At 44.4% G+C, this 22928-nt stretch overlaps 1 protein-coding gene across 6 annotated transcripts in view; it reads right to left on the bottom strand.

The window, feature by feature from the left end:
• The window catches only part of RFFL (ring finger and FYVE like domain containing E3 ubiquitin protein ligase), a 64357-nt gene that overhangs the window by 27405 nt on the left and 14024 nt on the right, over window positions 1-22928 (bottom strand). For 2 of the 6 annotated variants that reach the window (XM_045773689.2, XM_045773687.2), the window contains exon 1: window positions 16943-22663. The exons of the other annotated variants lie outside the window; for them this stretch is intronic. The gene's annotated coding sequence lies outside the window, so the exon portion shown is untranslated. Of the gene's footprint in view, window positions 1-16942; window positions 22664-22928 lie in introns of those variants that run through there. 6 annotated transcript variants of the gene reach the window in all.

Raw genomic sequence — 22928 nt, 5'->3', positions numbered from 1 at the left:
CTGAGATCATTTATTTTAGAACAAAGAATTCCGACACCTAAGTCACAGAGGAGACAGGTATACTGTGGAACTCCAGAACCCAAGGCCTGAATCAATCAGCAGCCCCGCAGAAGTGGTGTCTGGGCTGGGCATAAGGGATCGTTTGCCGGGCCGGAACACAGCAGACGAAAACATTTCCAAAGGTTTTAAATCCTAATAGACATTTTCCAGCCTCCGAAGCAGTCCTTAGGACGTGGGTAGTGGATAATGCCTATTTCCTAGACAGGAATTTCATTTTGGGGCTAAAGTTTTATAAAATAGATGAGTTTAAAAAAAAAAAAAATTCCCAACTATGTTTTACCTTGGTTTTAGATTCAGTCAGACATGACCTTAAATCCTGGCTCTAATACTGAGTAACCGAATGAGCGTGAGAAAGTGGCCTCTCTGAGCTTCACGGAACAGGAATAAACTTACCGACAACTTACCTACGCCTCACAGGCCGGACAGAGTAGGTGCTCAGTAGAAAGGGAGAACACCTTTACGAGCTTTCTAATGCTACACAAAGAGCAGAAGACGGTACTAGACATTCAGCAAATGGCAGGCATTATAATAAGGCATGGCACTGATGATTAAACGTTAGCCTCTCTCCAACCCAGCTCCCAGAGCCTCCATTCACACTGAGGTGTCAGACTTCAAAGATACTAGGACTCCTGTGTCCTCCAGTTCCCAAGGTAGACTGTAATATAAAGGATCAAAGCTTTAGGTGAAAGACTTTCCTGTGCTGTTGTTTCAGGGGTCGACAAGGGAGAAACAGAAGGTATTCAGACTCAGGGTTCAGAAGTTCCTTCTTAGATGACCCTGAAAAATATCATTTTTGAAGGGAAAGTAAAAACACTACGAGGGGCACCTGGGTAGCGCAGTCGTTAAAGCGTCTGCCTTCGGCTCAGGGCGTGATCCCGGCGTTCCGGGATCGAGTCCCACATCGGGCTCCTCCGCTGGGAGCCTGCTTCTTCCTCTCTCACTCCCCTGCTGTGTTCCCGCTCTCGCTGGCTGTCTCTCTGTCACATAAATAAATAAAATCTTTAAAAAAAAAAACACTACGAAACATCTAACGTGTGCCAAGTGAGTGGTTCTGTCTGCATCTGTTGTGTATTTTAATAAAAAAAAAAATCCTGCGAACATCCGAATTAAAAATGTTCCTTTTATAAACCCAGAGGCTGGGCCCTAAGGATTGGCTAACTGGACCGGGGTCACACACCAAAGGGTGATTAATTCATGGTCCTATGGAAAGAGGGGGATGCTTTCACCATCCACAACTCCCTCCCCATAGCCCTAGCGGCTCCGACCGTGTGCTCGGAGAGCAGGTAAATGGCCTGTCTGCAGGAGAAACTATGGGCATCACCGACACGCCAAGCCACCCTTTCAACGCTTGAGGACCTCGTAAGAGATGCAGCAGACAAAAAGCCATCCCTGCGAATCCAGAATTTTAATTTATACATCCAGCAAGTCATCTGCATTTCCAACCTACTACAACTTCAGGGTACTAATGCTACCAATAGACCCCCAACTTTCTAAAGAGAAATATTAATCCATATTTAAGAGGTTTCAGTTTCTATTCTTGCCCACCTCTGTTCCAGCTAGAGGAGGGGTTTTTGACTTCATTGTCTCAACTACCTAATGCTCTATTACTCTCCTTTTACTAAGTGTTTTCACTGGTACCCATGAAATACTGACGAACGCAAATCCTTAGCGCTCAGGGCCTCACCCTCCTAGCCCTTAGCTGCAGCTCCGCCGCTGTTCTTCCAGCCCCTCAGATGCCAAGCTTATTCTGATTTTCAGGAACCTTCCGCATGCTATTCCCTTAGCCCTGACCTCCTCATGCAGTGCAGCTCTTACTTCCCTGGGGAGAACCTCCTCTGACCTATCTGTGCTCTCCCCGCATCTCGGACAACTCCCGGTACCTTTGATTCATTCATCTAACTGTCTGGGTAGCGCTACCTTGGGCCCAGCCCTCTTCCAGGCGTGCGGACTCGGAAATTCAGAACAAAACCAGGCAAGGTCTTCGCACCACATGACAACTTGCCGAGGGGGTGAGCACGCTCACAGCGCTGCATTTAATCAATGGGCTAACAATTTATATAATTCAAGTAGTCTCCCACAGTTAAGGGAGTGAAACAGGAGTCTATAGCTTAATTTTAAGCCTTAGTGCCAGGTAAGTGTGATCACCAGGTATTTGCTGAAGTCTTATTAATGATAACAGCAATCGAGCTCTTTCAAAAAAAAAAAAAAAGACACAAACTCATGCTTGAAAAGGCCACAGGCATGATTCCAGGGTGACGAGCAAATTAAGGGTTTTAAACCCAAATAACCATAACAGGACCTTGAGGGAAAGGCCTCACACTTGCCGAAGATAAGTTTTTAGTGTCTGCTAAGATGACTTGAAAAACAAGAACAGTAACAGACTGAGTTTCCAGAAGTCACCGAAAAATGTTAAAATTATCAGTTATGATGGCATAAGAAAGCCAGAAAGGGACAGCCTCGAGCATGAACGAGATCTGGTGTGTCCATCCTGTCCCTGCGTGAAAGGCACAGAAGGCTTCCGTGACCTCCCAGCGGCTTGGGTTCAGAATACATAGCACTGGGATAAGAACTGCAAAGAATACAAGTTAAAATGAAAACAACACATGGGGAAGTAAAATAACAGAGAACAGAAATGCTAGAAATCACAGAGGCTCTACCAGACACACCCAGGTCTAAACAGAGCTTTGCCGGGGGCTACGGACAGACAGAGCCCCAGCAAGGGGAAGGACGAGCAAGACAAGGAGAGACAAGAAACCACAGCCCAGGGTCTTGGAGCAGAAAGTGTTAAAATGACAATGTGAAGAAGGGGAAAGGAGAGAGAGAGGTTTCACTTTCCGCTAGTAATAAATGAGCTCTTTTCCTGAAGTGATAACTGCTGTAAACAAGCGAAAAACATACACAATAATCGCAAGTTATAAATGTTCTTGAAAACTCCCTGGTTTCAACTAGTCTGTGACAAATATCTGCAGAGGGACCTCAGCATCTGCTATGAAGTTCAGGGAAAAGTAATTCGAACCAATGGACTTGTGCCAAAATCTCACCCTCGGGGTCTGACCAATTAAACGGCTGCTTCTTAGTGTGGCGTTCAGGAGAGGCGACAGATTGAACACCGCAGCCGGGACACCGACACTCCATTTCAGCCCAGGCGTTTGGCCCCAAAGGGCGAGTCCATCAGGAAAGAAAGCAGTTCAGGGGACAGTCTTCAAACAAGCTGAAAACAGAATAAACGGACCTGCAGTTTAATTACCACAGGATCCTTCTTCCATCAAAACTGATGACGAAGCTCAGCAGGAATAAAGAGCCTGAGCCCCCTGTACCCCTGTGCAGAAAACAGGATTCACCAGACGGGCTTTTTCTGGACCGAAGCAGCTGCTTTCACGAGCTACTACCACAGCGACCAACTACCAGGTATCCAGGATGAAGTGGTAACCAGGGGGCGCCGGGCTGGCTCAGTCCAGTCGGTGGGGTGTGTGACTCTGGATCTCGGGGTCGTGAGTTCGAGCCCCACACCAGGCGTGGAGATTCGTTCGGTGAGCGGGTTTCCGGCAAAGCCAACGCCCCGGGGAAAGGCAGCCGCTTCAGGACATGAGTTCTGTCCAGGGTCAAAATCACGCGGTCTGCCTTTCCAAAGTGGACCGCACAGTTACTGCAGCCAAGTGGACGGTGTGGACGGTGTGGACGCAACAAGGACTCTAAACCCTGGTGTTATTTCATCCCTTTAAACCTTATTTTCCTCAAAAACAACAGAACCTGCTACATTGAAAGGATAACAGAAAGGATTAAAATAATACATGTCAAGCATTTACTCCACAGCCTAGCACGTAACAGGCGCTCAAAAAACGCTGGCTACGAATAAAGAAAATCTTCAAGGCTCTTTCAAGTAACAAAATGTATCTGCTCTATCCCCTATCTACTTTAAGAGCCGCTGACACCTTTTCATTACGCTCAGTGTAGCTTTCTTTTCCCTTCAAGATTTTATTAAGAGAGAAAGCAAGAGAGAACCCGAGCTGGGGGGAGAGGGAGAAGCTGACTCCCCGCTGAGCAGGGGGCCCAACGGGGAGCTCGATCCCAGGACCCCGGGATCATGACCTGAGCGGAACGCAGACGCTTAACCAACTGTGCACCCAGGCGCCCCTCAATGTAGTTTTCTAACGATCCTCCCAGGACTAAAGGACTCCAGCCCCTCCAGCTCTTAACTTTGCAATCCTGGGAGAACTTCTCTCGGAGGGGGTCTGAGGTGGTTTAGCCTCCGCGTGCAGCCCAGCCTGTTCCATTTCTTCCCTCTTCAACCACATTGCCGATAAGTCTGTCACTCTTCCCACAGGGCAGCCAGTTTAGACTTTCTCCCTTAGCTCTTCAACCCTCCTGGCCACCAGAGTCAGAGAACTGATCACGTCCACCCCTGGCCCCCACCTGGGGCTCCAGAACTGCCTTGCTGCACTGAAGTCAGATGGGATTTTGTGATGAATCCAGGGTAAGTCCAGACCAACCACCCCCTTTCCTTCCACAGACCTCTGGGTTGGTTTGATGTCTGATCTCAATCTGAAAATTATGCTGACTTTCTGAAATGTTTTCTGCTCCTGCCAGGATGTGATATGCCCACTATCTATTCCAAGAAGCAGAAATGGAGATTTCTTTTTTTTTTTTTTTTTAAGATTTTATTTATTTATTTGACAGAGACAGCCAGCGAGAGAGGGAACACAAGCAGGGGGAGTGGGAGAGGAAGAAGCAGGCTCCCAGCAGAGCAGGGAGCCTATGTGGGGCTCGATCCCAGAACACCGGGATCACGCCCTGAGCCAAAGGCAGATGCTTAACGACTGCGCCACCCAGGCGCCCCAGAAACGGAGATTTCTAATTCGCCTCTTACCACAAAGAAAACCTTCATATCCTCGTCATATTCTCTCCTTGGGAAGAATACCTGTGCTTAACCTGGTCTTCGGGTTTTATTCTTTGCTGGTATATCCCACAATAGGAGTGCAGACTGGCTCATATTCACCACTCCTTGACAGATTCAAGAGAAGAAACACGTGTGCTGGTATCAGGATGCCACAGCGCTGACACGGTAATGCTGTTCTCATCGACGCTAAGATGTGCCACTTAACCCATCTGCTCCTGGAACTACAAAGTGGAAGGAGAGCCTGCAATGGGGCAAGCCTATGGACTGCCCAAAAAACATGACCCAGACCTTCACCTGCCCATATTCATTAGTGTATGGGGGGAGACCATCAGAATAGACCTGTTCTGGAATAGCTCAAGCGGTTATGATAATCCACAGATCTCAAGATTATTCCCCACAGGAGTTATTCAAATCCAGCCTGCCGATGAACATAATAAAGCAGATTTCAGCAGTGGGGAGCAATGAGGAATTGAGAAGGGGATTCAGAAAACTGGGATTCCTAAGACAGTTTACTAGCTGAGTGACACCTCTCCTCCAAGCAAATTGCTTATTTAGTCTCTTTTCCAGAAACCTGCCTGTAGGGGTACAACAGTGCAACAGTTAGCATTAGATCCAGCCTCCAACACTCAAGGAAATTTTCAATTCAAAGACTAAAACGGCGCAGGATAATCTGTAAACTACCACACTCAGAAACACTCAAAAGGTGTGCTAGAAATCCTGGAATCCAACAAAAGGAACCTGTAATTTAAAAGGCTGGGGAATTACAGGCTAAGATTTCCTATTGTTATTAAGAAATAAATAGCCAAGCACAGCTTGGATCCCAAAACGAACAGACCAGCAGGCATTCAGGGGTTTCACTTTATAAAGCACATGGACGCAATATGGTGTCCGTGAGAAAAAAACCATCATGCACCAGGAAGAATGGCTGATCCCTAGAAGAAAGACGTGCACCCGCACAAAGGCAAGGGCAGCAAAGGAGTAGCTGCCTTAGCTCCTTTTCAAACCAGAAACAGACACATCTTCAGTCAAGCTCAAATACTAGAAGTCTTGACTCTTTTAACCACACCACGCTTCAAAACGCACACACACAAAGTTACAGTAAAGACGAGCGCATCCTGTTTGCACTTGACTTCCTGTTCTGGGCCGGCTGATCTATTTACACGGCCGCTGCCTGGCCACAAAATAGGTAACCTTTCATATCTGCCAACAACCGGTTGACTGAGCACTATTTCACAGACAATAAAATACATTATGCTAGGAGGCAGGTAAAAAAGATTCACTTCAAGAGCACCAAAACCCCATCACGAGCCTCTACGCCACTTTGTCTCTCCTATGCTTCCTACGGACATCTGACGTACATGATAAAAACTTGACACAAATACGCACTGAGGTAAGAAAATTAAGCCTGGAACAGAACTTGGGAGTATGGGGGCTGGGAAAAAGAGCAAGGGAGATTGGAAATGTTTCTATTATTAAACATGGGACCCTTTTCAAAAGTAGAAGGAATAGACTTCTGTCAGCCAGAATCCCCACTGAGCAGATCCCCAGAAGGGAACCTCCGGGAGTGATCACAGCAGTTAATAAAAGGCCCCTCTGGTGAACACCGCCCCCAAACCAACCAGCTACCAACCGGAGTCCACATGTCAGCAAAAGCTTTCCAGTTTTAGAGACCTGAAGCCCCCACTTTCAAAGAGCTAGTAGTTCCCCCCCGACAAGCTACGGTCAGTGCTGGGAGTAAATGCCGGACAACGAACGTCCAGTTTTTATGGACCCGTCGGTTAGCCTCCTTGGGTCTGTTTTCTCATCCGGAAAATAGGAAGGTAAGATGACACAAATCTCTAATGTTTCTTCCAGCTGTCAAAAACGTTCCAGGATTCAACACTAAGAGTTAGAAGAAGGTTCTGCGGCTCCCGGGGTTATTTCTCTGGTCAAATAAGACACCTCTCAGGCCCCACAGTCCACAGTGTGAATATATGCCTTGATCGATACCTCTCAAGTACCCAAGGACTCTCTTCCCTCTCCCTTGAAATGTGGATCAGAAAGTTTCCCACTGAAGGCAAAATAACAAACCTTAAGGACTATTCTCTTTATACATGGTCTTTTTATTAAGATCTTAATGTAATCACCACTCGGTTCTCATGCTGGTCATATGATTCCTGGACAGAATAAAGCCACAAAAGGATGAAGAAAATCTGACCAGCAGCTTGTGGCCCTCCCACACAGTGACTGCTAATAGTGAAAGAATGAGGCAAAATCTGGGTAAGGAAAGGGAGTGGTGAAGACAAGTTGGGTGAGTCAGTGCAAGGGAAAACCCAGCAAGTTCAACAGAAAAGAAAACGAAATGAGAAAAAAAGAAGAGCAAAGAAGGGGGGGAAATTCAAACCAATGAGCAGAAAGTTCAATTCTGCTTATTCATTCATCTATTCAGCCAACAGACATCGAAGGCCTACTATGTGATGACAGGGAACAGAACTAGACGCTAGAGGAGATACAAAGGTCAACCAATAAATCTGCTCAATGAGTTTATGGTCTAGTAGGAGAGATAAAGGCACGTACACAAACTATTGAAGTATATAGCAGAAAGTATACTGTGCCATAAAGGAGACGTAAAAGAGAATTCTCTGCTGAGACCCAGAGGAAGAACTGATTACTCCCAGTGAGGGACCAGACAAGAAGGCTTCATAGGAAGAATGACATTCCAAGCCAAAACACAACAGAAACAAGGACACCCAAGTAGGAAATCAAGGACATACAGGTACAGTGAGTAACAGGATTTGGTTAGAGAGAGAAGTGGGCACGAAGGGAGAGACGTTAATAACAATAGCTAGCAATCCACAGAGCCACGGCTGAATTGGTAACTGGATTGGAGCCAGACAAGTATTCCAAAGTCAGACTCAGAATTTCAGTTTAAATCCAGCGGAGAAGGAAGGAAGGAGGAAGGGTGACAAGTGAGGAGTTTGGAGGAATCTCAGAACCCATAAAATTAAGATAATAAAAGTAACACAAAATCAATGGGTACAGATATTTAAAGTCCCTCCAAAGAGACGCAATGTCTTCCAAACTAAAAGCAAGAAGACGGGAGGACAAAAGTGCTTGGGTGATGGTATTAACATATTTAAACAAAGAACCTGACCACATCTGGGCTTCTGGCTGGCTCAGTCGGTAGAGCCTGCCGCTCTTGATCTCAGGGTTGTGAGCTGGAGCCCCACATTGAGCGTAGAGACTACTTAAAAATAAAATCTTAAAAAAAAAAAAAAGTGATCACATCAAAGTGTGATCTACAAACTTAGAAAAAACTAGAAAAAATAGAGGGGGCATTTTGACTCCAGAATCACCCAAGGCAGAGAAATACTGCAACTAGGTGACACACCATCTTCTCTGCCGTGGGACAAGGTTCTTTCATGAAGCCTAAAATGGGAACTGCATATAGCAGCAGTTAGGGGTACGGGCTCTTAGAATCCGAGGGACTTGGTTCCAATCTCAGTTCAACCTCTTACCAGCTTGGACGGAGCCTTGGTTTCCTCATTTGTAAATCGAGGATAATGGGCCCACTGGGAGAATTAAATGTCCTACTGTATGCAAAAGCACTTAGTACAATACTGAGCATATAGTAGGCAATCAATAACCTTAGCTTTTTCTAACTTCCGCCACAAACTATTCTATCATATTATTCCATGCTCACCAAGCAAGCTCGGTATTATTAAATTTCATTTCTCAGATCTCTTGATATTGAAAAGCAATACCCTAGCAAAATCCAGAATCCTGTCAATAGGAAAGGACTCCTTCACTCTGGAGTAACAAATTGTCATTCAGTTCTGAGCACAGTCACCCGAGCCTGAATATAGTGCTGTCCCCAAAGACTGACTGATCATTTCCAGGTATAAAGCAAAACATATTTTGTGACCTGAGAACCAGACCTAAAACACAGTGACCAAAACCCTGAGGTGTCCTCCTGAGAAAAAAGATGGCACCCACCAGGCTAGCCCTACCTACTGCCACCCTCCATCTCCAACAAGCCAGTTTGTATCATGTAACTTTCCTATACTTCTCTACCTTCCACCTCTCCACACCCTTCAGTCGTGCATTATGGCAAAGCACTTTATCTCCCTCTCTGACCTTCTGGAGGTCAAAGATCCCATCTTATCATCTTGGCATTCTTTCCTCCATATCCCAATATACCTTGCATCAAACAAAACTACAACATTTATTATAAAAATGAATTTCAAACACAACTTTAACAACACAATCCATTGCAATCCACCAGTACTACACCCTGAGGCAGGATTTATTAAACTCTTTTGATTTACTGAACTCTTATTCTACGTTTTTCTTCCCCTCTAACTCCCCAACCTTTCCACACCTGAGCTACCAAGTATTACAGAAACGTCAGAAGACTTTATTTACTGGGTGCCCAACAAATTCATACAACTGCGACCAAGCCACCAGTGGGCTCAGAAGTCTTTTATTCATCTCTGATGTCTCCATAGCAACTTTTCAAAGAGCAGCGTTGTGCAGGGTGGAGGACATGGGGCCTGGAGTTAGAATTCACGGTCGTCCTCTGTGACCTCAGGCAAGGTGCTTAACTTCCCTGAGTCTCACTTCTGCTTCTGTAAAACGGAGAACCTAAATGAGGTAATTAATGCAAGCCCTTAACAACACAAAGTGCTCAAAAGGTGGGATTTAAGTCCCGACTGTTTTCTACTTTGTCTAAGCTCAGCCCCTCTCCCCTCGTCCACTCCTTTGAGTGACGGGAAACCTCCTCGCCTACCTTACCAAAGCAGTTCAACTGGGTTCTGTTTATTTTGAGGCAGTGGTCGTACCTCGGGAAGAACACGGGATCAGGGAGTCCTGCTGGCCCCTACATGAGATATGGGGCCACGAACCATGTCCCCCTTGCCTCCAATTCCTCGCCTGCAAAATGGGTATTTTAATATGTGAGAGTGAAATGGGAAAATATGAAAGCGCACCAAGCAGATGAGGGGAGGGGGGCGATAAGAGGGGTAATAAGGCTTTCAAGTAAAACAAACCTGGCCTCAAATTCCAGTTCCACCACTTAACTAGCTGTGCTACCTCAGGCAAGTTTGTGTGTAAAATGGGGGAAATAGCGCCGCAGGGTTTTAAACAGGTTTAAAACAACGGACAGACTACTTGGCGTGTTGGTTTCCCCTCCTCCTTTCTGCCTCTCCTCTACTTTTCCATCTCAAACACTCCCCTTTACTCACTAGACCAGTAGGGCACCACTTCCAACCATCAGTTAAGAAAAAAATTAGCACATCTCCAATATCTCTGTATGTAACGGCAAATTAGGCAAGTGCTGCCGTACAAATGCGCCGTATTCTGTCTAAAACCTAATATACTAAAAACAAATTTCAAAGAGTAAGATAAAAATACAGAAAAACTTAGTTCTGATACTTCCTTCCCATACCCCAGAGTAAGGTCTTCCAGATGATCTGGAAATTCATTCTGGGAGTCACTGCACTATTAGGCGCCCTGTTTAGAAAGAAAGAGAAAGAGAACAGACTCGGGGCGGTTCTGAGCCCAGAGACGGACACAGGGTTGGTGCTCAGCAGACGTCAGCCGTCACCGTTCTTACAGCTCGGCCTTCTCTGTGCAGGTCTGCGTGAGCGAGACTCAGCCTCGTGTCTCCTTCTCTTCAGTCCCCGACCGCCCCACAAAGCAGTAGTACCCTGCTGCACCCGCAGGTGACACGCGTGTTCGCTCACTCCACTCCACTTCACTGAAAGCCCTCTCTCCAACGTCACCCTGGATCTTCTGACGGCTGAATGCAGGGCTTTTCCTAAGTCCTCCACCCTCCTGACCTCTCCGCAGCCCCGGACACGGGTGACCTGCCCACGTTCTTCCTGTAGGCTCCTTCTTCCCCTTCCCTGTCCACTGAAAGTGCAGTAGCTTGACTGCTCTTTGACTTCAAAGACCAAACTTCTCCCCATCCTTCCCTGACTCCTCCTTTTTGCTCCCTGAGCATCCCCCAGGGCTCTGTACTTACCACTCTTTCCTTCTCTAGTGAATTCCACTGGTTCTTTTCAAATCTCGGGGCGCCTGGGTGGCTCAGTCAGTTAAGTATCTGACTCTTGACTTCAGCTCGTCATGATTTTAAAGTCATGGGATTAAGGCCCTCATTGGGCTCCGAGCCAGACGTGGAGCTTGCCCGGGATTCTCTCTCTCCCTCTTCCTTTGCCCACCTTTCCTGCACATGAGCACACAGGCGCTCTCCCAAAAAATTAAATTAAATTAAATTAAATTAAATTAAATTAAATTAAATTAAATTAAATCTATCCCACAAATATCCCATTCTCACCATATACATTGCCATACCCTGCCCTATGTGCCATTATCTTTCTCAAGAGCTAGAGCAAATGCCTCCTGACTAGTCCCCTCTTTGCCCCTCTCTTTTCTCCATATAGTAATCAGGATAATTTCCCCCCGCTTGTTACTCTCCTGCTTTAAAACCTTCAGTGGCTTCCCATCATGCTTTTCTGGTAAAACTTAGACTCCCCATATGGCCCACAAAGGCCCCGTGTGATGTGGGCCCTGCCTCCCTCTCCTGCTTTACCTCATGCGGCCCCCCCCCCATTCACCTCACTCTAATCCCTTGGCGGTCCTCCTTTCACTTCCTCAAAAATAAAAAGACTACTTATTGCCCCCAAGGTCGGCACACTTGTGGTTCCTTTCCTGCCTAGAACATTCTCCACAGCTCTTTTCACCAAGCTGGCTCCTTATCAGCCAGACTTCTGCTCACCTGCCCTATAACACAGTTTTCTGGCACACGGTGGGAGCTCGGTATTTGTTGAGTGAATAGACTTCACAGCCTTTAGTCAGAGAACTCCAAATCGAAATACTCGGAATCGGTCTCACTCTGCAGTTTCTGCACCTCGTTTCTAATTGCTTGCTAGATAGATATCCATACCTTGAATTTAGCTTAGCAAGTACGCTCGAGACCAAACCCTTCATCTCTTCCCAAACCAGTTCCTCCCATCTTCTGAAATTACAGGAGCGGTTTGACCCACACCTCCACCTCAGAACCATGAATTTCCCATTCATTTGCTCCACCTGTCCACAATTCTAACCACCCTTTAAAACTGAATTCAAGTCGCTTCGTTCATTCATGCATCCAATCAACCAGTTATTCATTCAACACTTACTGAGTGCCTTTTATGAGGCAGGGACTGTGTTAGACAACGGAAAGCAAAGCAGACATATTTTTGTCTACTCTCTATCAAATAATCACACAAATGTTATAAATTATAAAAATTATAACCTACAAAATGCTATGAAGGAAAAAGTGCTAGAGACTAGAAGAAAAAATGTGAGGCATCACAAAACATTCCTTTAATGATGTGCTGATTGAAGGAGACAGAACTTAACCTAGGCAGACTGGAGGGTAGAACGTGCCAAGCGGAGGGTTCGGCCAGGTCCTGGAAGCAAGAGGAGACCAGCAGGCCTATCTTAAGGCACCTACCATTCTGCCTTATGTATTAAACCTATCAGGATCAGTCTTGTTCCCTTCCCCAGCCTCCGTCCTCATTTTACTGTCACCTGAAAGGACATAGAGTGTCTCGTATGTGCCACCCCCCCCCCCCAGGAGACACTGATTAATACGTCTGGTACCTACAGAATCCATGCTTGTAAAAAAAAATCCATCCCAGACAACTCTAATATGCAGCCAAGTCTGTAAATCAAATGCCTAAACTATCCACTCAATAAATATGTATCAATTAGTCTCTCATTAAAAATCCCTAAGATCAATGTGATAAACTCTTTCCAAAATTGGTCACAATAATTTCAAACTATACTGTATGGCCTTTTGCAGTGCGACGTTGATACTCTACCCTTCCAGAAGTGGATTCTGTGTCCCCTCCCCTTGGACGTGGGCTACATTTGTGACTTACTTTAACCAAAAAGAATGAGGCAAGTGATGATGTAGGACTCCCAGGCCTAGGCCTTAGGAGGCCCTGCGACTTTCATTATGGCTGCCTTGGAAGCCAACCACCATGTAAAAGGAGCCCAGTATTGACTAATGAATGATGAGAGACCAAGAGAGAGTCAAACCTCATGGAGGAGAACGAAGATGTCTCAGCCAACAGCTAGCACAGAGACCCACGTATTGTGAGTGAAGCCATGGTGGAGCCCCCAGTCCAGTGAAATCACACGGAGCAAAGCGGTATATCCTTCTTCCCTGGATTATAACTCACAGAATCATGAGCCATAAAATGGCTGTCATTTGAATCCTAAAAGTTTTAGGGTGACTTGCTACCAGTAGTAGATAACTGAAACAGTCGGAAATTCAACTCAGTCTCAGCCATCATTCAACTGTTTCCCAGCTTTGATATCGAGAAACTCTTCCTCATATTCATTACAATTACTCCTCCTCCAATTTAAGCCCATTTTGTCTTAAATCTTTGAAGTACAGGAAGAGCAATTAATCAAAATCCCCCCCCCCGGCAAAAACGATTCTCCTACTTGAAGATGGTAATCAAGCCAGCCCTTAGCTTTTTCTTCTGTAGGCTAAAATCATTCCCTTTTTTAAAAACTTACAACGATAGGACTTATTTTTCAACTTTTTAATCATTTTTATCCTCTCAAGTATTGGGGCAGTGGGGGGAACGACCAAAATTGGATGCTACATGCCAGTATCTAACAGATTATCTCCTAGCCCTTATGGTTCATCTTTCCATAATCCAATTCCACAAAATTACCCTACAAATGTAATCATTTACTGAAATTACCATGAAACCTTTTGGGCTCTTAACACCCAGCTTACTCGATCTTGTGCTGACTCCCTTCACTCATCAACTTGGTCTGACCCTCCATTATTGAAATAGGTTTTTAATAAATTCTAGATATTTGAAGTACAATAGAAAAACCTGAGGTTGGAGTGGGCACACCCTTCATTTCAATCAAGGTCTCTAACCACAGTCGAGGCCTTTCTGTAGGCCAGGCAAGCTCTTGGTACCTCCTACTTCGATGTAAAAGGCAAGGTCTTTAGCACTTGCCTGCCGAGCAAAGGCACCTTTTCTGTAGAACCCAACAGGGTATATTTAACTACAAAGAGACAAACCAGTTGCTTAATGCAATGTAAGAACACATTGTCTCTCTGAAGTCTTACCTAAATGTACGCTTCAATGGCAAAAATAGCTTTATAATCACCAGTAAAATAGGGATAATAAAGCCTACCCAACAGAGAATATTGTAGGTGTCAAATAAAATGATACAAGGGAAATAATTTTATAAAGTATTATAAAAATGTTAGGTGATATTGTGAAACTAAGTTTAAGTTTCAGCAAGCCCAAGAAATCTTCAAATTAACTTTGAATAGTTACCTGATGATTTCAGGTGACGTATATGGAATAGAACCATGGGCTCAAGTTCATCAAATAGGAACTAAAAACATGCCACCTAACAAGAGGGCTTACGAATATTCTAATACTGCCAAGACTAATAAAGATGTTTGGACTAATGGTTTGACCCTGGGGACCCCCTTCAGCCTGATAGTGTCAGGCTCTAGGCCAGGGAACAGGTTCAGTGAAGCAACAGGTTACTGGAAGAAACAGACAGTGCTATGGAGTCCAAATAAGGAGGAATAACCCTAACTCTACTTGAGGAAGGCAGGGAAGGTTTCACATGTACACTAATAAGTCTCCTGGGGGATGACTACTTTGCGAGTCAGAGCGGGGGAGGCCACTGGGAAGAGAAAGAGTCCTAGAACAACAGGTTAGAACCAGGGACTGGGAAAATGGGGGAAGTTCAGTGAGGATGGAGAGGAGAGAAATGACTGGGGGAAGGAGGGAGACGAGCCAGGTAATAGTAACAGGTGGGACAGGGTCACACTGTGAAGGGCTTTACCTATCAAGCTAAGTAGAAAACAGTTCACCAATGGTACTCTGAAAATCTGAGAATGAGAAGATTTGATTTGGGCCTTTAGGTAGATAACTTTGGCAACAACGTGGAGGAGACAGGAGCAGAGAGAGACCTACTGCAGAGCGGCAAAAGCCCAATCAAGATTTGATGGAGGGTGCCCCTGGCAGGCTCAGTCACTAGAGCATGCAACTCTTGTTCTCAGGGTCATGAGTTCAAGGCCCATATTGAGGGTAGAGGTTATAAATAAATAAATAAATAAATAAATAAATAAATAAATAAAGTATTTTAAAAAATATTTGATAAGGCTCTCAATCAGAAGTTACAGACTCAAATTCCTGGAGGCAAAGTGGGTAAAACGTGACATCTTTAGTCTTTAACATCTGGAAGGATGGTTACCTGTAACCTTTGAAGAGTACAGGCCCTACCTCAAAGTATTCACACAAAATTCGAAGCCATTGGACTGGTTAAACAAAATGTCTAGTTTATGACCTCTAGTAAATTAAGGCAATTCAGTGGGAATGAAGAAAAGCCACACACCAGTCAAACAGTACTCCAATAATATCATCAAAAGTGCTTAGCAACAATGGATTTAGCATATTTAGGTGACATGAGGCATAAACAGAATGAACAGGAAGACCTGGTGGACATAATTAACAGAGTTCAAACCTACAGCAATATAAGTAGCTGACTGATACTGGGGGGTGGGGGGATAACATATGCCATTTAAAATGTCTTTGAACACTCTGGTAGGTTTACCCGCTAGTTAAAGTTTATCAAGTTGGAAATGAGGATCTGAAGCTTGGGGGAGACAGCTGGACTGCTAGACATACTGAGGATATCTTAATTTATGGGCCTATTTGAGATCCTTGGCGGGGGGGGGGGGGCAGGGGAAGAGTGGAAAGATGCCCAAGTCTTGGAGCCTCTCAACATTTATGGGATAGCCAAAAGAGAATGCAAAGAAATAAGAGAAGGCACTCTGGAAACTCAGAAGAGACAAGGTAACCTCAAAGCCAAATGAAGAGGGTCACTGGGGGAAAGAAGAACGGCCCAATAGTGCCACATGCCAGGCCGAGATTAAGTAAGGTGGAGGCTGAAACCACAACAGTGGGTTTGGTAATCTGGAGTTTACTTGTGATCTTCAGGAAAACATGAGTAAGGTAATGTGGGCAGAAGCCAAAATAACAAAGGGTTGATAAGAGGATCAGAGTTGAGGAAGTCCAGTATAGGTCCTTCCTCATTCTACCCTTACGGAGAACCAACTTTGTGCCAAGTAACATGGATATCATTCTAACTAAACAGACACTGATTCTCGACATACCCTATGATCAGAGTAAATACAGTGCTCTCCTGCGTACTCATCCAGTCTTGGTGACTAAGAAGAGACTTCGTGGAAGACTGACTTCCGGGCTGAAGCCAGCCGGCTAGGTGAAGCTGGAGCAGGGTGTTTTAGAGACAGCTGACTTGTGTAAAGACTTGGGGTGAAAGAGAAAGTGGGCCATTTGAGGGGAACCGTAAGGAGCAGAAGCAAACTTTGAGAGGGGCAACTGCCTACCAGTGAGGCTTAAGTGTTAGGAAGTTTAGAAGTGAAGAGCAGGAGGGAGACAGAGCAATAGTCTGAACAGAATCGGCCACATTATCCACCATTCTGAACAGAATTAGGGATGAGGGAGGTTCTTCATAGTACCGCAGAGGAAAATATGGAAACTCACTGGTAGCACAGTGTTCCCTACAATTCGATATTCCTAATGATTAGATAGATAATAAAATACATTTGCTTCTCTCCCTTTAATAATGGTTTCGTTTCACTAAACTACTTCTCACAAGACACAGAAAGGACAGAAAATCCAAGAGCAAAAGATGGATAAAGCTGTAAACCTGACATGTTTGTCTTCTCTAAGGTTTCTATGATAAATGGTCTACTTAGGACTAAAACCACATCCAGATACCAAATGAAATGAAACTTTTCCCCCTTAAGGTCCTCCCTAACGGGCTGAGGGACTGACTTTAAGATACCCAAATTGCTAAGGCAATTCGGAAGACAAAGGATTTCCCCAGCCTCCTGCAGCTCAGTCTAGCTAATGAAACTAAGAGAAAACAGTCTGGGGTTACCTGATTTTGCCTGTTTCAAAACATTACCACAGCAGAGAGCAAGCTGCCTCCAGTTCCTGCCGCTGAGGTCCTTGGAGCCATTTCAGATGAGCTCATCTCAGGAACCAACAGCAGCAGCTTTCAGGCAAAGTGAATGGTGCCGCCTGGGGACGTATCTTTGGTAAGCAAGATTGCAACAGAGCAGGCCGTTTACCCAGGGCAGTGCTGACTCATGCGATGCAGAACTCCTATTTCCCAAACAACCCAGCCTGAGCCAACCACGATCAAATGCAACTCAGAAAAGAAAGGCACCCCACTGATTTTTTAAATCGAGTGCTGATTACTGGGGGCAGGTCCCTCATTCCCCTCCCGCTGGTGGCTCAGCTGCCCCTGGAGCCCTTACCTGGAAGGCTCCAGAGGTCACTTTCTGAATTTCATTTGAGAACAGCCTGGGGCTCAGGACAGCAAGATTGCTGAAGGTAGCAGGTTCACAGCCCTGAAGATCTCCCCCGGGAGGCTGATAAAGAAGTCACTTTGCATTTACAAATTAGAGCGTGTGGGTCAAAGGAAATGGGGGACTTGCCCGGTCATGGTCGCTAGCTAGGCAAATCATCCGAGCGAATTTTGTCAGCTTCAGCCAGGCTCACCGTTCTTTTTCCCCACGAGGCCATCCCTGACCTCTCTATTTCCTTAGACAACACAGAATCTCTAATTTAAACAGAAGTAACTGAAGGCTTTCATCAGCTGCCACGCACAGCTAAAGCCACATTATCCACCATCACCCCTACCGGATGCTTAAGGAATCAGAAGTCTGTGAAAACTGTATTAACACTTGCTTTTAAAAGAAAAATCCCTAAATCTGTGTCGATTCTCATTTATTGGCCAGCTTATTAAAAAATCAATTCTAGAATGACTGGCTCATCAACAGCTATTAATTATTACTGAATCTGCCCTGACCGGCTACAATGCGCTTTGGTGCTATTGAAAGAAAACAAAAGATTAAGCCCTTGCTCTCTGGTTTTGTTTTGGTTTTGGTTTTGGTCTTCATTTGACAAAAAAGAAACATTAAAATTCACATCAGATCCTTCTATTCCCTGCTCAAAATTTCCCGAGGCCATCAGCAATTCCTCGGCATGGGCATGCAAGGCCACCACACCTAGCCTTGTCCATCCTTCAGGGTAGGTTGTGGCGTCAACTCTGGATGTAGCTGCCGACCCAGCTTGTCACTCGATCAGTGTTATTAGGTTAATTAAATTGTATGTGCAGACCGTAGGAATTTGGGTTTAAAAACCATGCTACTTAATTCTATTCCTTTTCAAGGGGCTAGTTTAAAAAAAAGTTATTTATCCAATTGGCTTAATTCCCCTTAATTACATTAGTCCAGTAGGATAGCCACACTGAGCTTTGATAAGGTTTTGTAAAATGTTCCCTCTTTCATTCCTCCCTTTCAGTGTTTTCCTTGTCAGGAAATGGCTGTGTTTAAAGTTTTCCTACAGTATGTGTTAATTAGTTCTTTTCAAATGATAAAAGCGTCTTTACAGCAGTTGGCAACCATTATCTCACCGACCACGCTTTAAAAAATATTTCTGTAGTTGATGATAAGTCACAAACATTCTAATATGGAGCAACCCTCAAGACACAAACAGAATGGACAAATAGGAAACCTCTTTTGAGAAAACACATTATTGTTAGAAGCTTCCGGCGCATTCTATATATTAGTAAACTTTAAATAAGGAAGAGAAAATTCAGACGGTACTGTGCCCAGGAAGTAAATGTGAATTATATAAAGAGCAACATGGGAGCTAGAAGCATCAGAATTTCCTAATTCTGCTAAAAATAAACACCATTTAGCAGGTGAGAACTATCGCAGATTATCATTTCCCTGTTTGGGATTCTGTACAGTTCCCATCTGCTTCCCTAAAATATAACCATACCCCAACCCAGTTCCTTCTTTTAGGCTGGAAAGGCTGAGGATTACTGATTCAGGGCTTTAAAAAGAGGCTAAATCTGAGCAAATGGCTTCAGGCACTTGAAGCTTTATGAGGTTACATGAAAACTATGAGACTATATGGAAAATAAGAAAATAATTTGGCTTTGTGCTTAGTAAGTTCTCTCAATGCATTATCTTAAAACTCAGACAAGTCATTCACCACGTAAAGGTACATTTTAGGGGTGGTCACAAGAGATATTTAGTGTGTGTGTAAAATTTGCACACACTCATACTCACTGTTTTTCTTGAACAGGAATATGTAATACCATTTATAGGCCACTTTTTTTTCTTTTTTTTTTTTTTCTGTAAGAGATTTTAACATTATAAACAGTAAGCAGGTGTCAAAAGAGGAATAAAAATATTCACATCTCATGATTCCGTAGTCTTCCAAATCTGTGGAAAATTACCAAATATATACAAAAAGATAATGGGAGGATACACACGCCAGGGAGGGAGCTGTGGTGGGAGCAGATCAAGGAAGTATTCTTAGCCTTATGAGTATTTGATTTTTTTTGTTTTTGCAAGGAATACATATTCAAATATAACTTGGTAATTTAAAATTGGGTTAATTTTAAATTTTTTTTACCGTTTATGAACTAATCTTTTCCCTTTCTCTTTCCTCTTAACATCTCCCTTTTTTTTTTTTTTTTAGATTTTATTTATTTATTCGACAGAGAGAGACAGCCAGCGAGAGAGGGAACACAAGCAGGGGGAGTGGGAGAGGAAGAAGCAGGCTCATAGCGGAGGAGCCTGATGTGGGGCTCGATCCCATAACGCCGGGATCACGCCCTGTGCCGAAGGAAGACTCTTAACCGCTGTGCCACCCAGGCGCCCCTTAACATCTCCCTTTTACCTACTTTCCCCTCCCTAACATCCTAAATGATACTGCACATGTATTCTGTTCAACAAATTAATTCTATTTATGTCCATATCCTTTTTCTTATTGAGAAGGGGTTGAATTGATAAATCCAAGTTTCTAGGAACCAGTGACTGGCTGTCTCACCTTGTTGAGAATTAGGGACATTGCCAAATTCTAATCTTTGAAGTTCTAGGATCTGTATAACATTTACAAAAACAAACAAACAAACAAAAAAACCCCAGAGTACATCCTCTTCAAAAAAGACAAATGAGCATCAGCCAAACATCTATCATCTGATAAATCACAGAAATTAAACATGAGAAATGAAGTAAATTTTAGGATACTCAAGAATCCACTCTAGGGGTACTTAACAATCAAAAGGGGGTGCTTATTAAAAATGACTATTTCCCATCCAGTCCCTCAGACAGTCTGGATTAGCACAAATGGAGAGGCCCCAGAATCAGAATTTTCAATAAGGAACTCCCTCTCCCACGTGATCCTGATGTAGGTGGGCCTTGGATATTTTCAGAGACAGGTCATACGGCTATGTTCCCTGAGCACTGATTCACAAAATGTAAAGTTTTGTTTCAAAGACCACCAAAATGAACAGTGGTCTCACTGAGTAGGTCTTAGACATTGGTCCCCTTAACCCAAAAGAACCGCCAAGAATGTAACAATTGAACTGTATTTATTTTGTCAACTGGACCATTCTTTTCTTCAAGCCTCCAGAGACAATTATCCTAACTACTCTTAAAAATTTCAGCTGTCACCCACAGTCGTTATACGGAGACATTTTCACACGTGGGACGCAGTACAAGGGGCTTAATGGCATTTTTACAGCTGTGAAAATTAAAGTTCACTTGACTCAACAGAATAGTCAAATAAAACAGAGGATAAAACCTCCCCAAAGGCACGGGTTGAAAGTAGAGGCTTTTGACTTCCTGATGAGGCAGTTGTGCCCAGAAATTCAAGCCATGGGACGCTATATGGCTCGTGTGTCTTCAGAGTACCCCAATGCCAACTTATCGCCACAGCATCAGCCAACGCAGGCTCACTGTAACATCTGGAAGCACAAACTCCTGTATAAAATGGCCTCTCTTGGGAGACGAAGGCTGTCGCCACGGCGGGATCATTCCATCCTGGGGCCGGAAGGACCAGGCAGTCCCTTTAATCTTTAACGAGCCACTGTCATGTTCAGATGTAGGAACTGGCACTGCGTGGGGCTCAACCTGCCTCCTCACAGCGCTTCGCTGCAAACCCCCGCCCCCCGGCTGTGTGAGGGCACAACAAGTGAGTGTGTCCCCGCCGGTACCGTTACCAGAATCTGTCCTATAATGTAATCGTGGGCACCTGATTATCTGCTGTGGTTTAATAGTTCAGAGAAGTATCCAATATCAAGGGCACAGCAACTGCCTACCTTAGGCCCAGTGAAATACTAGATCCCTAAACGTCAGGGAACTGAAAAAGTAGGGAGCCTACAGGAAAAGAAAGCGTCCAAAGCGGACAGGACACAGGCTGAGGCCCTAACAACAAGATGGGGGGAAAGGAAGTCAGCGACGCCACCAAACTGCCATCCTGGGCGGCTCACTTTAGACACCTGGCAACAGAAATCTTGGAACCGTGTGACGGTGTAACTTTCGATACAAAGCAATTTCTTCATTTGTTCCCCCTGAGCTAATATAGAACGGCAGGGAAAGGCCCCTGTCACCCAACTCCATCACCTAAACAACTCCCACCCTCACAATGAAGTGATTAGGAAGCTCGGGTCCTACTCCCCAGAAACCAACCACCCTCTCAGCGCGAAGATTCTGCCGTTCAACTCTGAAGACTTCCTGAATTCACAATTCTTCTTGACGGTATACCTCTGGATTCTTCTCCTCAAATACATCCCCACTCTCTTCTTTCTCTCTACTCCCTGCCACCTCCCATACTCATGCCCTGCCTCCAGTAAGACAAATTTCCTAACTTTTCACGTTGGTTTCCACTAAAAATGCCACAAGATTAAGTTACCTTCTTTCAGGTTCCCAAGCCTAGGGGGCCTTTTTGACATGTGTTTCATGTGGACAGGTGACTTCTAGCCAAGTAGATACGGTTACCTGTCCACCTACAGTTAATCTTCAAACTAGCTTACGTAGGCTATGGAAATACAAGGATAAGACCGCACAGCCTGAATGTCCCATCAAGGAAATCACGATAATGGAAGAGAGCAAGAGGACAGGAGAGATTTCAAAATAAACACTGAACTGTGCATTTCAGTAGCACTTAAGAAAACACTCCATCTGACTAAGCACCTGATGAGTAGACTGATACCCAAAGGACTGTACATTCTCCAAAGATTATCGTGTTCACAGTTCTTGCTTTCTTCAAGGTTCATAAAATCAGACTTGCATTATTTATAATAAAGCAGATAGGTGGATCCTACCATCCAGGATTTTACTGATTTCCTTGCAAATAAAGCTACAACCTTGTTTCAACCCAAACCCATGTAACAAGGAATAAAATACATTTTGTTTAGGTCCTTCAAAGGTATCTCTCAACCATTTCGTAAGAGGACAAAAAAAGGGTTAGAGAAAGGAATGCAACACTGTCCCAGGCTGAAGCACTTAAAAAACACAATCATCACAGGGAAAATGCCCATCATACACTCTCCACTGAAAACAAAAAAGCATTAACAAAACAGCAGTTGGGGACTACACAAACACACACATAGCATATTTACATAGAGTGGAAAAAAAAGATAAAAACATATAGCTTAAAAGTCTAAAACCACTGGGGTGACTGGGTGGCTCATCGGTTAAGCCTCCCCACTCTTGGTTTCAGCTCAGGTCATGATCTCAGAGTTGTGAGATCAAGCCCCGAATCAGGCTCTACACTCAGCATGGAGCCCGCTTGGGATTCTTTCCCTATGCCCCCCCCACCCCGTGCTTGTGCCTGCACAAGGCTGCTCTCTCTCCCCGCCTCTCTCTCCCTCGAATAAATAAATACATAAATAAAGTCTTTTAAAAAAAGTCTAGAACCATTTCACAGTACTTACTTCTGGTAAGGGTGATGTTTACCTTCTGCTTTATACGTATACTTCTGTGATAGTTTAGTATTGTAAAATGAGTGGTATTAGCTAATTAATATTACCAGAAACAGGATCACTGGACAAAATGAAA

Source organism: Ursus americanus, chromosome 23 (assembly GCF_024610735.1).
Source record: "Ursus americanus isolate L20-20 chromosome 23, mUrsAme1.1.p, whole genome shotgun sequence".
Classification (NCBI taxonomy): Eukaryota; Metazoa; Chordata; class Mammalia; order Carnivora; family Ursidae; genus Ursus; species Ursus americanus.
Note: the sequence above shows the minus strand (reverse complement) of the source record. Positions and strands in the feature narration are given on the sequence as shown.